This window comes from Dermacentor silvarum, chromosome 2, assembly GCF_013339745.2.
Source record: "Dermacentor silvarum isolate Dsil-2018 chromosome 2, BIME_Dsil_1.4, whole genome shotgun sequence".
Lineage (NCBI taxonomy): Eukaryota > Metazoa > Arthropoda > Arachnida > Ixodida > Ixodidae > Dermacentor > Dermacentor silvarum.
Genome location: NC_051155.1, coordinates 227,612,944 through 227,628,681, shown reverse-complemented (window position 1 = coordinate 227,628,681; position 15,738 = coordinate 227,612,944). Strand labels below are relative to the sequence as shown.

General features: G+C 49.3%; 1 protein-coding gene across 1 annotated transcript in view; it reads right to left on the bottom strand.

The window, feature by feature from the left end:
• The window catches only part of LOC125943583 (phospholipase A1-like), a 34,278-nt gene extending 21,126 nt beyond the window's left edge, over window positions 1–13,152 (bottom strand). The window contains exon 1 of the mRNA XM_049663031.1: window positions 13,043–13,152. The gene's annotated coding sequence lies outside the window, so the exon portion shown is untranslated. The remainder of the gene's footprint in view (window positions 1–13,042) is intronic.
• Window positions 13,153–15,738: the final 2,586 nt, after the last annotated feature.

The window sequence follows — 15,738 nt, the reverse complement described above, 5'->3', positions numbered from 1 at the left end:
CAGAAGAGAAAAGAAAGGAAAAGAAAGAAAAATAGAGAGAGACGGACTAGTCTAAATAGAGAAAGCGTTTCGCGTGGTGAGTCGGACGATGAGTTGGGGAAAGAGGGAAAATTAGGGAGCATTAAATAGAAGGAGTTGCACTTAAGGAAAAATGAAGCGAGAAGAAGAAGGAGAGATTGGCGCTGTGGTCGTCTGGTAAAAAAAAAACGTATGCATGACGGAACAAAGCCTGTGGCGCTTTGCGCGAAATAATAGAAAAAGAAGGGAAAACAGTGGTGCAAAACAAAAGCAAGAAAAATAAGCTCAGTAGAAAAAAAAGAGAACGAGGCGTCGACAGGAAAGAAAAGAAAAAAAAAAGATTACAGAGATTCTTACAGGTCCCGAAGGAACTTCTCCGGGGCTAGATAGAATGACAAAAGAAGGAAAAAGATACAACGCCTAAGATGCAACGAACACGAAAGAAGAATAAGGGTAGCTCGTACAGGGGTGAGACAAAATTTATAATACTAAAATTCTGGCGTATGAGGGCGACGTTACCGAAAAATAACACGTGGAGGCTGGGAAAACGCGAGCAGTGGAAGAAAAGTGTGAAAAAAAAGGAAAGTTTGACAACAGTGACTAAACCACCAGCAATAGCGGAAGCGATAAGAAGCAGCAAATTCGCTAGAGTGACAAGAAGAAACGAAACAAAGAAAAGAAAAGGTAGGAAACAAATATAGCCAGCCGAATGGGAAGGAAAGGTTAGAAAGAAGGGGAAGAGAGAATTTGGGGATGTCTGGGGACGCCAGGGACCGGGGTTTCGAGCGCGTGGAGGCTCTCCCCATCTTTGGGTTGTTGGCGCGTCGCGCGCGCGCGTTCCTAATTAGCACCGGCGAGTGGGAAACGAGCGGCAAAAGATGAAATGTAGGCTGGCCAAGGCTCTCGCCAAAGCAGCGAGGAGGACGAAGGGGGGCCGCGCGAACGGGGAACGCGAGATATGCGACGAAGAAGGATCTCGCCAGAGATAAGAAGGAGGGGTGATGAGAAATACAGGAAAGTGCGCGCCCGCGCGCGGGCTGCCGTGTTAAACGCCGTGAAAGCCCGGAATGGCTTCCCGATGGGGGAGCGAAGAGGGGAGGCGGGGAACAGGGGTGACAGGAAAGGAAGTGGCCCGCGAAAGAAATACGAAGAGGAGATACAACGTACAGCTACGCCTCCCCTCTTTTTTTTTTTTTCGCGTGGCGTGTGTGTGCGGCGGTCACCCGGCTAATTGTTATTAACGCACTCTATGCCGTGTATATGCCTCCACGCTCGGTGAACTTTTATTAAAATAAAAGCAAGAAGGAAACGCGGGGGAGCTAAGAAAGAAAAAGGGGAGCGAGAACGAGCAAGAAAATATAAGCAGTGAGGTGAGAAGGGCCGTAATGCGGCGGGCAGTTTCGACGCCGGTGGGAAACCAAGGGGAATGTAAAAAAAAAAGGGAACGTGAGAGGCGAAAATTGGGAAAAAAGGAAGATGAATGGAAACCAATCGCTTCCGGGACTGCTTAGACTTGGGTGGTGGACACTTCCTACTTTCTCTTCTTTGCTTCCTCCGACCTGTTCTTTCTCTTGGCCCGGCCTTTGGACCGTTAGTCAGCCGGGCGGGTCCGACGGGGGCGTGCGGGATTGGGGCGACCACTGCCTTTTTTTACCGGGCGATATATGTCTGCGACGATTTGAAACCTGAATTTTGCTCGGCCTAGAATCTGGTACTTGCGGCCAATGTTATTCGAAGGGGGCTAACGTGGCGCGTCAGTGACGCCCCCGTTTTGGATGAAAGAAACCGCATTCTGTAAGCTTGACTGAGCTGCGCCAAATTGAAACTGAATTAGCACGCACATACTCATCTCAAAGATGTCTATTTAGTCACTTGCGTTCTCTTAGCCGGCAGAATAAGCTTATTACAGTCAGTTATCTTTTGCTTATGTGGAAATCGCAGCTATAGATTGGTCACACTGATGTCTCCCCAGCTGCATTGTTTGTTGCTCGGTGTTAAATTTCTGCACTGATACCAGTTCGCCGAAGAAGAAGCAATTTTCTTTCGCATATTTTTGCCCTATATTGCCTAAATACGCAAAGACGTAATCAAAATCAATCACATCAGCAAAGTTGAACGTCTACTTAGGCACAGCAAGCGGAATAGACTAGAGTGGCACTATTCGTTAAAAAAAGTCACAGTTTCGGCCGAAAGGCGAAGCATCGATTCCGATAGCAAACTAGTGGACAGCTATACGAAGTAAGGATAGTAGTTTATCGACCGTATCGACGTGTAAACAGTAGGCATACTAACTAAATTAACAAGCATGGTGTCACGCGCGCACAAGTAAACATGAACGCATCTCACCCGATGACCGCGGAAACTCGCTGTCAAAACGCTGTAGTGAGTAAGCGCAGCAGCAGCAGCGAACAAATTGACCTTCGTCCTGCCGCTCGCATAAATGCGAACTAAGCCGCGAAAACACAGCGCTGGGAGGAAGGACTCTGCTCCCGCCGAAGATGGCTGTCAAGATGTAGCCGCCCGAGCAGGAGCGCGCTGCGTAGTACGCGGCCTCCCCATCCCTACCGTCCCCCCGCACCCTTGCTGCCCGGCGGGCGCGCGCGGTCGCTCGGGCGGCGCGGAGTAAAACGTGCCCCCACCCCCTCCTTCCCCTCCCTCGACTGGAAGACAGTGCGCTTCAGTCCCGCTTCGTTCGCTTGCGTGCGGGAGACTGAGCCGCGATCGCCGGGTCCCCCTCGCACGCTTTCACTTGCACATAGAGTGTACGATGCGCGGCGACGATATTATCGCCCGTGTACTTTATACGGAACCCGTATACTTTATACGGCGACCGTAACGGCAGAAATGCGCCTGGAGTGCCCATATAATTGCTATTGCAATAAAACACAATAAAGACGTTTTCAAAAATTAAGATCCTAACACAATAAAGAAAAAAATATATCACTCGATACCAGTGCTTTAACTCAACATTGCTATCATATAACTTGATTAGATTAAGCATGTAATACTACGGGATGAATCATCGTTGTGTTTGGTTCAGTCAGAACTTCAAACGAAATAAGAACAGTTGTCGGAAGTTGAGAATCTATAGATTCACTCTATCTGCGGTGTTTCGATAGTAACTCGCCTAAGTGGCTTTAATTGCTCACGTCTTTTAACTGCCTCTATAGTATGCCTCAGCGTTCGGTGCTACTAGAGAATTATTGGCCCATATCCGGACACACAGCACCACACCATAGCGCGGAGCGTCTTCAGGGCGCTAGTTTCGTCACAGGAGCAACTGAAACGACGAGAGGAGGTACACTCGCTACCGATACATCCACTGGCACGCGTTGGCACGCTACGACGTAACCGTAAAAGGCGAGCCGGACGAAGGCAGCACATTTGGAGGGCGTCACCATCTCTCGATGCTTACGTCCGTAACGTGTTCGCAGCAGGCTTGCGCTATCACATCGCAGGATTCAATACGGATGGCACAGCAAACGCGAGCGGCGCGCAAACTGCAACTTTTTTACGAGTTTCCCGTCGGTGATTGCAACGCGTCCCGTCGGGATCCTGCACCAATACACCGCCGCAAAAAGGGTTTGCATGGCTCATGGGGTGGGTGTCCAGGATCCGCTGCCGCCACTTGGCGTGTCGTTCGTGTACGCTTTCAATCTATAGGCGTTCTCTGGACGTGGCTGGAGAGCTCATATATATATATATATATACGGGATATAAACGCACGCGCACCGCGCGTACGCAATCGTGTCGTACCATATGCATCGTACCAATCATGCTCATGTAGGCGGCGGAAGGGGGTTCGAAGGTTAGAAAAAAAAAAAAAAAAGGGACTCTGTGACGAGAGGTGTGCTTTGGTGGTGCGCTCTCGGCTGGTCGGCGAAAACTTGGAAAGGCGGCACTTTTATGGCCCTCAACGAATGCCGAACGCAGAGAAAAGGAAAACAGTTGATGAGCAACCGCTTCTGTATCTGGGCTTGTTTGTGGCTGTAGGGAAAGTAGACGCGGATACATAACGAAGCAACTGCTCAGGGCTGGTGTGGGAATTAATGGAATTCTGGGGTTTGATTTGACCCACGATTTGATTATGAGGCACGCTGTAGTGGGGGACTCAGGATTAATTTTGACCACCAGAAGATCTTTAACGTGCCCCCAGTGCGCGGGACACGAACGTTCTTGCATCTCTCCTCTATCGAAATGCGGCTGCCGCGGCCGGGAGTTGATCCCGCGACCTCGAGCTTAGCAACGCAACACCATAGCCGCTAAGACACCGTGGCGGGTGGCTGGCGTGGGAAGACGATGTAGCGAAAGAAAAAGCGAGAGGCACGCTGTTTAATTAACCTACACCGCTCAGTAGCGACAACAGGGTTTAAACTGGCAAGAGGACTGGCAGGAGAGAGAGAGAAAAAAAATAAGTATAAAATGCAAAATTAAGAATCACTTGCTTTTATTAATGAGAGTAGACCTGCAGGTCAGTGAGTCATTTTCTTGTTTTTCATCGCTAATACGCGAGGCTCACAAATTGTCTTCTGTATTCTTGCAACCGGGAAAAAATACGGTGCATCTTGAATATATATGTAAATCTCGCTTACTGTCGGAAATAAGCAGTTATGCTAAAAAACTCTTAGATCCACATTTTTCATCTATAGGTGTAACGGCAAACTTTCTTCATTTTAGTTTTCGGGGTCGTATAATCAACATTGACAGCTTGGCAGACCCCTCGTCTTTTCTCATAATATTGGAGGCATTTTTTTATTTCATAACAGCTGAAAATTAAAGAAGAAACGGAATAGCTGACATAAGAAAATGCTGTTTCATGAATTCAATGCGACAAAATCAGACAGATGTAAACGATTCCTTTAGTACAACTTTAAAAAGCAGATCTTGCGCCTCTTCCGCCAGAGACAGTGATGCACGGGAAACTAAAAGCAAATGTATGAAAAGAAAGATGTTGTGAATGCTGGACAGCGCTGAGTCGGTACGCACATTCTACGGTGTTTTGCTACAGAGAACAAGGTTGCCAGTGTCACACCTGGATATTTTGACCGCATTAGGAAGGAATGCTAAAACGTCCGTGCACTTAGACGCAGACGCATATTCAAGAACTGAAGGCGGTCACGGCAAATCGACAGCCTTCCAATAAGGCGTCTCGGAGAGCGGTTACTGTACAGTGCAAAAAAAAAAAATAATATAAAAAAGAATTTAGGGAACATGCAAAACATATCGCAGCGTGAGCACTGCAGTAAACAATACAGGTCGAAAGTGTAACGATAGCGAAGCAAAACTTGAAAGCTAGAAGAACGGAAAGCTATATATACGTGAATAACAACGAGGTTCTAGAGGGCAAGGAGAATAATGACATGGCGTGGGAAAGGGGGACCATGTCGACAGGAACATGCCAGTAGTGCGTCGCCCGACACGCGTTATCGCTGTTTCTATCTCGGTCGGCCTTTTTCTTTTTTTTTTTATTTACCACCACCACCAGCCGCATGGTGGTGCGAGCGGCGCGCTCGAGAACCATGATTCACTCGGCGCCCGCTGGCTGGCTTCTTTGTGGCCCGCTCGACTCGTGCGCTCTCCTCGTCTCCTTGCCGGCCGTCTTTCTCTCTTTAAAATCGGCGCTCCTCTTGGTTAAGGGACGGGACGGGACGGCAGGCCACGCCGGCGTGTGAACGCTGTCTCGCGGGAGCCGTTTGTTTTGATCAGCGCTGATTCGGCGATTCATAAATACGGCTTTGCCTCGCGGGCCCGCAGAGACGCCCGGGCAGCGGTCTCCAAACAGACAACGCGTGCTCCTTCTTCCGGCCGCAGCCGGAGTGCGGGCGTCCCGTCTGAGACGCGAGAGGCACACGCTAAGGGGCTCCCCACGAACTTCAGTCTTCGGCGGCCTCTCTTTTTCCCCCTTTGCGTCTACGTCGAAGAGTTCTTTCGGGGCAAGATATGCCGAAAGACGCCTTTCAAAGGACCGACTTCTCTCGTAAACAGGAGCGACTGCCCGTCGATTTGCATGCCGAGTGAGCGGCGCGAAACTCGGAATCACTCTGGGTACTGGCAACGCGTGCCGATTGACCTGGCTGGTACTGTCGTCTGCGAAAGCTTTCTAGAGTGATTTGTTGTGTATACGCTGCGCTTCTGTAGTACGTGTAGTCGACGAAGCTGTTTCCTTTCGGAATACGAGTTTAATGTTTTCGTTGTCTAGCAACTCTTTTGTGTTAGAAAAGAAGTTCGTACGGCGAGTGGCTGAACTCGCCATAGTGCGCCACCATTGAAGTAACTTGAAAGTTCTCAACACAACGCTGGCGCTTTACGTGTAAAGACTCAGCGGTTCAGTGTTTTCGTTTCTTTCACGCGCTTCTCTCGACGAGAGTTGGAGCTCAGTAATTCTTCCTTTAGATTCACTTCAGATTTCAGAGGTGGTGAAGGACGCCATCGCGCCACACCACTTCAGTGGCCATGGTACTTTGCCCAAGGGAAAATGGCCGTCTCACTGCAACTATCAGTGATAGAGTTAATTGCGCGGACGGACAATGAATAAAATCAAACGGAATGGATGATGAAGTTATCTTTTTTACAGTTCATGAGCGTGCTATCACGAACTGTACATGTTTTCCTCTTTCTCTCTTCTCCACCATTTTTCCTTTGCAACGATTCCCCTCCTAGATACAACGGTCAACTGTTTATGTATTTCGGTCGCAGAATGCCCTCCTATACGGGTGTGAAACCGCCACACACACTAGAGCGAGCCTGGCGTCATAACTTGTGTCCTCCACTCCCGCTTCACTAGAGCAAGCGTCGCATTTCACTATGTGCAAGTGGCAGAACCGCCTAGGAGAGTACCTGACCGATCGGAGACGGAGGGGGGAGGGAACCAAGGAGGATCAGCGGTCACCAGATAAAAGCTGGTGATCTCTTTTCTTTCACTCCATAGCCACGGCTATGCACGCACGTGGCACAGCTTCCCCACCGAGCATAGAAGCGTGCGGTGCGAGCCCAGTGCGATACGCGTGCGTCGCCACGCCGGGTCCGTGGTGCTGCCCCATTGATATTGATGCGGCGGCGCTGTCTGTCGTTTGCCTTTTGTCCGCCGCTGCGCAGGTCTCGCGGGGCGAGGGCTCGCGGCGGCGATGTGTCCTTGTTAGCGGCGCTGATTTGACGGGCTCCCAGACACACGGTGCCAGCGCGCGCGCGCACACACGCGTACGCGGTCCGCCCATACCCGCCTGCCCGCGCGCTGGCGAGCGTGCGCGAGAGAACACTGCGCTTTTCCAGCCGCGGCTTCGACACTTCCCAGTACCGCCTTCTCCCTTCTCCTCATCGCCGACAGCACCGTCTTCGCCGCGTTACGCTGAAACCTCTCTTCCCTACCCGGCTACGCCCTTCGCTCTTAGCATCCCGTCGTTGTTCATCCTGCGTGCCCCTTCCGTCACCGCTTTCCTTCTACACGCCTCCACGCGAGGAGCTAGGCCGCCGCAAGCGCCTCCGATCAAATATTTGCCGTTTGCCACCTTGCGGCAGATAATACGTATTACACACTCCCGCGGTTGTGTCATTCTCGCGGTTACATTGCTATATTCTTTTTTTTTTGTTCCGGAAGTGCGTCTTTCTCGCGTGCGGCGAGACGCGGTTTTGCTGGAGTCCTCTGGGAGGATTGGGATCACGTCCGTTGTGCTGTAAATGACTGCGCGCGCTCCTTCCTCATCCGACGCATCTTCCTTCTGGCTTCCTCACTTGTGTTCTCTTACTTCCTTCTTTCGCGTGAATCGTGATAAAGCGCTAACCGCAGGTGCAGGCTTCCGGTCGACTGATCGCCTGCTGTAAGATTCCTCCTCTCTTCCTTTTCTCAGTTTTTTTTTTAAACTTCTTTCGGGCTCGCTAGAATGAGCTCACTTCAGTTGCCTGTCTCGTTAGCCTGTCAGTTTAAGGCGTTCCGAGTGGAGAAATAATCGCCCAGGCTGGCACTTTTTAGAAAGTAACCAATTGCGTTTTGCTACCTCTTGTATGCGCATTTAAATATGCGTATGTACATTTTATCATTCTTCGTGAACATTTGCTGATATGTTGCTCCCATTTAGTCCTTATGGAGCTCCCTCCTTAAGATTCTGCACGCGCATTATTGGCTAAAATTGCCACTTCGTCATTGTTAAAACGCAGGCAAGTGCCTCATTGAAAGGTTGAATCGTTAGTATTAGCATATCTAGTCGTCTGTTACCTTTTTCTTTTTTTTTTCGTTGATATTGCTGATGTTTAACTCAGTGAAAATAGCGCACGTATATGTTATTTTCCCGCGTTTGAAGGTTTGAACAAATTTAAGTCCTCCTCCTTCAGGTGTGCAATATCAACGCTGTCGAATTGGCCTCGAGCTGCCCGGCTGTGTCCGATATTTCCCCATCATCTCTGTGAAGCTTATTAATAAAGCGCGTTAATAATGCCTGCAAATGTGCAATGGAAGATCCTCACCTAAAGGAAACATAAAAGTGGTATTGGAGAGAAAATAACTGGAACATTTCTTTTAAATTTAAAGGAAACAAAGTGCCTTATTCGAGGCTCGAGGCAGACGTATACGGATAAAAATAGTCTGTAGGCATTCATGCCACATTTCAACTTTAATAAACGCCGCAATGCCACCTGAATGTTTCATTTAAAAATTAACTGTACTGTTCAAGGACAGCAGTAGCGCGGCTAGGAGTGGTGGTGGTGTTGGATGGTAGCAACAGGTGGCCTTAGCCTGGCGACTGAGGCCGGCAATGTTCTTCCTGAGCGCCTCTTGCAATGTCACTGAGGTATGCTACCACACGTGAAGCAAACAAGATTGTGAAAGGAATGCAAGAAAGCAGTGATATCTCGACATGCTGTGCTCAGCCAAAGTGCAGATAACCGGCGTCTTGTCCGCTTACGTAAACGTGCGGACATCGACGAAATCATTACAGGTATGTTCTTACTCAATTTTTTTATCTCTCTCATCGAAAAAAAAATTGGGGTAGATTGCACTAGTGGCGCAAGGCTAAAGCCACAGCGGAGCTGATCGGTTCCTAGCTGGTCATGGCTATGCGAAGTGATGTTAAGTTATACGAAGTAATGCCAAGTGATGCTAAGTTATACGAAGTGTATAAGCATTTCCTCGTGGTCCGTGGAATCGGGGAACGCCTCGCGAAGCCACTTGCAGTCCGAGCACACGTAGGGGAAGTGGGGCGAAAGCTATGCACAGTGTACTGGGCGGCGCGCAGCCGACGAAACGGCGGGATGACGTCACGGCGCACTGCGCAGTAGCGCGCAGCTCGTGGGAGTTTAGCCGCCGCCGCCAGAGGCGCCTGCTGCAGTCAAAGACACCGCGAGCGTTCGGCGCTAATGCGGGAAAACGGAAAAGCGCGATTGGAGTCGGCAGCACCTCTGTGCGTTGCCTCGTTGGAGCTGCTACAATTGGTTTCTCTCTCTCTCCCGCTCTCATTTTCTCTTTCTCTCCCGAGCATAGCGCGCGATGCTCCGCGAGGTGGTTGCTAGGCAACGAAGTGGCAGACAGCTGCGGCGTCGCTGGTTGCCATGGCTACGGCGCGGCTGGATTTTCGTGAAACGTGCACGTTTTACGGCTGGCTTGAACAGCTTCGCTGTTAAAAAGAAGCGCACACAAGATCGTTTCTCACTCTGCGCGCTTGAACACAGCGACATAAGGCATCGCCACTAGCAATACGGTTGCATCTACCGTTTCTGGTATTTCGGTACAGACCATTTTATCCAGAGGGCCACCATACTTACGTAGAGTACGTAGCGCCGTCTATGACCTGCCTGCGAAACTGAACTGGATTGCTTGGAGAGCCACATCGGGGGCGTCTTTGATGACGTCAGAACGTACCCTTGATGGATACATGGGGCATCGGCAAGGCGTCCTACCCCAAGCGCTATTGTAACCGCAACAAGACGGCAAGTTGGGCCAGTTGGTTGGATTCATCATAAGGATCGTAACAGCGCAAACAAGACACGGATACAGTGCCGTGTTGTCGATTTTCCTTCCTTTTGTCCGTGTGTTGTTTGTGTATAATTTATATATATATATATATATATATATATTATACGTGGCTCTGCTACCGCTAACACCAGAGACGAGCGGAGCTGGAGAAAGCCCAGTAAAGTAGTGGCAAACGACACACTTAGTTTCCTGGCGCTCAGGTTTTCTTCGTGATGTTCTGCGTAGTATCGCGATGAATTCCTCCGGCCACGTTCACAAGCCTCCGGATCTTCATTTCTTCGCATCCGCGAACTCTCGGCTTCCCTCAATCTAAACTCGGGATGTTCTCTTCTGCGACGCTTGGTTTCAGCTTCCCTAGCTCTCGCTTCAGTCCTTCGGAAGCAACTAGTGTCCAGTTCTCTGGTCCAAACCTGCCAAGCCGCCGCCAGAGGCATCGGCTGTAGTCACGGACAGCAGGCGCTTAGCTACGAACGCGGTCAGCGTCATGAGTAGGCAGCAGCGCTACGCGTCCCACTACCACTAAAGCCCCTATATTTATAAAAGTAGCGCCATTCTTAGATCTTGCCGCCACCGCGCTCACCCCGGCGCTTCCTCCTCGCCCTCTCTTAGCCGCCTCCTGTCGCCCCAGCCTCCTCCGCTCCCCCATTGGCCAATCCGTGTCACGTGGAAGTTCGCGTCGCGCTTTTGTATATTTTTTTCTTTCCAGCGCGCTCCGACTGCCATTCTCGGGCCTGTGCGACGAAAGGGCTGTACGCACAAACGGATCAAACGTGTTAGGGACAAGAACTTCGTTGTGATGGCATGCTGCTGCGCCTTAAGTTGCCGCAACCGACAAGGCGAGGGCAAAAGGCTTTTTTTGTTTACCATATCCGGCGTGCGCAAACGCTTGCTGCACACTTGATATTTGCGCCTTCTCGCATCGTCGCGTTGCTACTTCCAAAACGGCATTATTAAGACCAGTTACTGACTGACGAAGCAAAATCGCGCCTCAAAAACGTCTCCGCAGGGCGCGATCGAAGTTTTCCTCGGATTTCCTCTGGTAGCGCGTTAACTGTCGTCTGCCACGGCAGGCCCGACGCAGGCGGCGCCACTGTCGATATCGCGCCTCGATCGCGCTGGTCGCGCCGAGCGCGATAGTGCAACGGAGGAGGAGGGAAGTGGATGGCACTACTTTTATAAATATAGGTGCTTTAACTACCACCTGCCTCGCTCCTCCTCTCCACCTTGCAACCGCTGTGCTGCGCGATGCTATTTTTTATACTCTGCTTTCACTCTCTCTCTCTCTCAGCTCTGTCTCCCCCAGTGCGGTGAAGCTATCGCACAGCTGGCATGGGGTATGGCGTTTTTTGCTTACGCCGACACGAAAATTTCCTTGGCTGGTAGAGGTATACAGCTTCGCTGTAAAAATTAAGAAAATAAAAGAAGCCATTTAATGTCATGTGTTATTACATAAAGAGGTCTGCATGCTTTAGATTAATATGAACGGGCGTTACATATTGAGGTGTTATGTCGTGATTTTGCGTTTTATCACATAGGACAGAGGCGCGCTCACTGGCGCTTCTTGGCCGGCGCCCGCTACTGGGTCACCGTCGTCTGCTCGCGAAGTAGGCGCTGACGTCAGGAAGTACAGGGCGGCCAGTAAAAAAAAAAAAAAAAGCATTCGTGGCGCGAGTCGGGCGCATTGGCGACAATATTTAAAATTAAGTTTCGGCGAAACTAAATAACTTTGATTTGTGCAGTTTGGCACAGATGATGATGATGATTATTATTATTATTATTATTATTATTATTATTATTATTATTATTATTATTATTATTATTATTATTTGATTTGAAAACATATATACGCTTGACAGGAAAGGCCAAGCGAGGAGCAGGCTGGCAACTGCCACAAGAAGGGGCACAATGCCTACCTACTCTTGAGAAAGGAGGAGACAGAAACATAGAAATGGAGGATAGGAAGAAACGCCAAAGAGAACACGCAGTAGAAATTTTGCTGAGATCCACTGATCTAAAAAAATCTTATTGATTTTTTAAAGAGGTTACTCAGAACACACGGCTCCCAGGGCATTCAAGCACGGGTATTTGCGTATTTTTTACCATAGGCGCTACGCAATGTTTCGAAGAGACGTTCAGGCGAAGTAAAACGTGGGGAAAGGTAGGAAGACAAGCGTAAGCGGTTAAGAGCGTGTGTCATGAGCGACATTTCAACAGCTAGCTTGATTCTTGGTTACTTGGCAGATGGCGCCATTTCATGCGATGGGGTGCTTTTTTTTCCCGGTGTTTATTTTCAAAAGGATGCCTAGCGCTGCTGCGCATATTCTTGCGCGCCTCTTGACTTAAGTTTCAATGGAAAATATGCGTACGGGATGGTGTTGTAAACGAGTAATGTAAAAAAAAAGAAAAAAAATAGCAATGCAATAGAGCCGTTTTGTGAGCTGAACATTTAAACGCTGACTTGGGACAATTGATAGAGCGTCGAGTTTCATTTGTATTGTCTCGAGTGGTAGGTAACGCCCTAATTGAAGGGCAAATTCAGTCCATACGCTCACAAAGTGCACAAATAGATTTATATACGCGTACTCGCCTAGTTTGTGCCATCTTGTGAGCTTCAACTGTCTTTTGTTCTGCATCATCCACCTGTCCTTTAATCCTATGTTCAATCCACGCAGGGTAGACAACCGTACCAATATCTTTTTAGCCCCCAACCATTCCTTGTTGTCTTCTCTCTCTCTCTCTGACTTCTGCCTTCATTTGTTTAGTTATGCTTGATAATGGTAGGAATGTTCATCCTATCTGGCTTCTTTTTTTTTTTTTCACGACCTGTGTTACTGTTGCTAAGAGGTACACACGCCGTTAATAAGTTGCAGTTATTTCAGTATTTTTCTCGTCTTAGCTTCAGGGCCGCCTTGATTCACCAGGTTTGTTTCAATAGACAAACTGCGATTGCGCTTACTGTATCGAAGCGCACACATATCATCCCACCCAGCCACAAAAGGCCTTTCGTCCGAACATAAATGATGTACTTCAAGAAATAGAAATATATAGGGAAACTCTACTTACGATTTAGTGCTGATTGCAAAAGCCCGAAGAAGAGTGCCAGGATTCCAAAGAGGTCCTTAAGCGCTCCCCTTAGGTTATTCTGGCGCAGCCTGCTGTAACGGCCGCCGTAGCTGAAATGACAGCTTTGCCTTTGCGGCCGAGAATGCAGAGTAGAGGATGTGCTGCGGCGGCCTGAAAAGTGAGAGGCCGAGAAAGACGAACTCCGCGCCGCGTACATTTCTCGCAGGTAGCGGCGTCCGCAAGGTGAGCCGGTATCATGTGGACTTCCGAACACGGGGTAGATCTGTACCGCTTTCCGGATATTCGAAGTAGAACAATAGAACGCAATATCATGTGTGCTGTCCCAGAGTGTGCTTGCCAGCATGTATAAATGCGACAGCATTGGCCAATGAAAATTGCGGCCTTCTTCGTCTCAATTAAGTGTTATTATCATTAGTTATTATAGAAAGTTTGACCATATATAGGGCCGGCTTACACACAAAAATGGCGGTCAGAGGCTCCTAATGCAGATTTGTATGAAAAAAAAATGTTAGTTTCTTACGGTTGGTGTTTCTTACAGTCTAAGAGAAATTCTCAGGCAAGAATTTTTCGATAGCCGATTCCACGTGCCTGAGACATTAAACCTTCGCTCGCGGTTCGCAACCGGACTCTCTTCAAATCGCATTCACTCATTCTCGAGTGCACTTTGCCTCCGGAGGCCTGTATGGAGAGGTTTCTTGATCTGTCTGTCCTTTCTGTTACGCCGTCATGTCATGCTGTCATCGCGGTGCCACCGTCATCTCCTCAGCCTCGGCTCCAGCCTCCCCGTATAGTGAATAAAAACAAAACACTTCCCACGGCAGCCACTGGTGATAGAACCTCTCGACAATGTGCAAACAGAAGGTGGAAGCGCCAACCACGGTGCTATCCCGTAGTTCTTGAGTACCGGAAAGATCCGAGACTGTGAGTATATAGGACACGCTTGGATTATTGTGACAGCACATAAAAACTTGAAGCAGAGGCACTTTCTCCGTCTGTCCTTTGAAAAAAAAAACATATTTCACAGACGTATGCTAATCTGACAACTGATACATCAAAGACAACTAGGCTACACAACCCTTCGGAAGTACGCAACAGCACTTGCTGAGTTCTCGTGGCAAAGCCAAAGCGGAATAAATACGCCGCGCTGCCGAAACGACCCAGCGACGCGCTGTGCGTTCGCGTTGGCCAAGTATAAGCACGTAGGAAACAAAATGGCTGAAGAACGTGCACAGAGGGTTTATATTCTGGACATCGGCGAATTCCGCCATATTGAGGAATCCTCCATCTTGCCAGCGCTAATTGTCCCAGAGGTCTACTACGGCTTCTCTGATTGACTCAAAATGCCACCATCGCAGAATTTGATGATATGGCGGAATTCGCCGGTGTTCAGACTAATACCCGAGTCTTATTGGCTATCGGGAGGCTACCCGATCATGCGCACGGCGTAATTAATAAGCATGTAGAGTAAAGGTGCGGGCGATTGCTTACCTCCCGTAAAGATCGTTGTAGACGGCCAAGTTAATTGAAACATAGGTATTTAGGTACGTTGGAAAAGCGATCTCCTCTTTCTATTTCACCGCTGTCTCACTTATGTGGGTCACGGATTCGAGTTGTGTGGAGCAACCCGAAAACGCTAGTGTCTCTCTTGTATGACAGTGTTTTCGTTGCAAGAATAACGGCAGCGCACCACGCCGGGTCTATCCTTTCGGACGATTTGATCAATTAATTAAGGTATGGAAGCTGGCGACCCGAAACTCAAAGTTGATTAATGGCTGTTACTCTCGCGCCGGCACGGCGCTTCCTCGCAACCCTAACAGCGACGGCGCCCGATGGCTCTTGAAAAAGACGGCGAAAAATAGCAAAAAGAACAACTTTCAGACGAAAAAAAGAACGGGAGGCGAGCGGCAAAGGCTTTGCGCGTCTGTTCGCCCATCATCAACAGACACACGCGGTGCTGCCCTGAAACTGCAAAATATGCGCAGACGGGGGGAGGGGGTCCGTTTTAGGGAATTAAAAATCGACCTCGTTATGCAGATGGGACCCCGCCGCGTATTAATGCGCGTCATGTATGCCGCTGGAGCCGCTGCCGAGGTACACAAGGCCCCAATGCTGGCAGACGGCGGCTTTTCCGTACACGGCCGTTGCCATAGAACGGGTCCACCGCGATCCGTGCCCGTGGTCATGAATACGGCACCACGGCGCAGAGATCAGCCGCCGGACCGGTCGGTCGGTGCTTGTGATTCGAATTTCAAATTTTGTTACGTGGTCGCCGCGGAACGGGTATTTGTCGAAAATGAGGCACTTCTTCTTTTCTCTCGCCCGCTCTTAACCCTCCCCCCCTTCCTTCTACCTCTCTTCCCAACATTTCTCCCTGTCCGCTATGACCTTTCTTTTTCGTTTCGCGTAGCTGATTTGAGATCTTTTTTTTTTTTACGTATTATGTCGTTGTGTTTCATACACTGCGACCCTGTATCAGCCGTATCATTTAACGAGACAGAACTTGAGCCGAGTGCATATGATGCCTAATGCATATAGCATTGCGAGAGTCCAATACTGCGATCAATGACGACACCGTTCAGGATGCGTTGCGGTCGGAATGCACGCGAAAAATGAGGCAATGCGTTCTATGGAGATGGTGGTTCAAATGGACGCGCCGTTCGTAGACTAAAGCACGG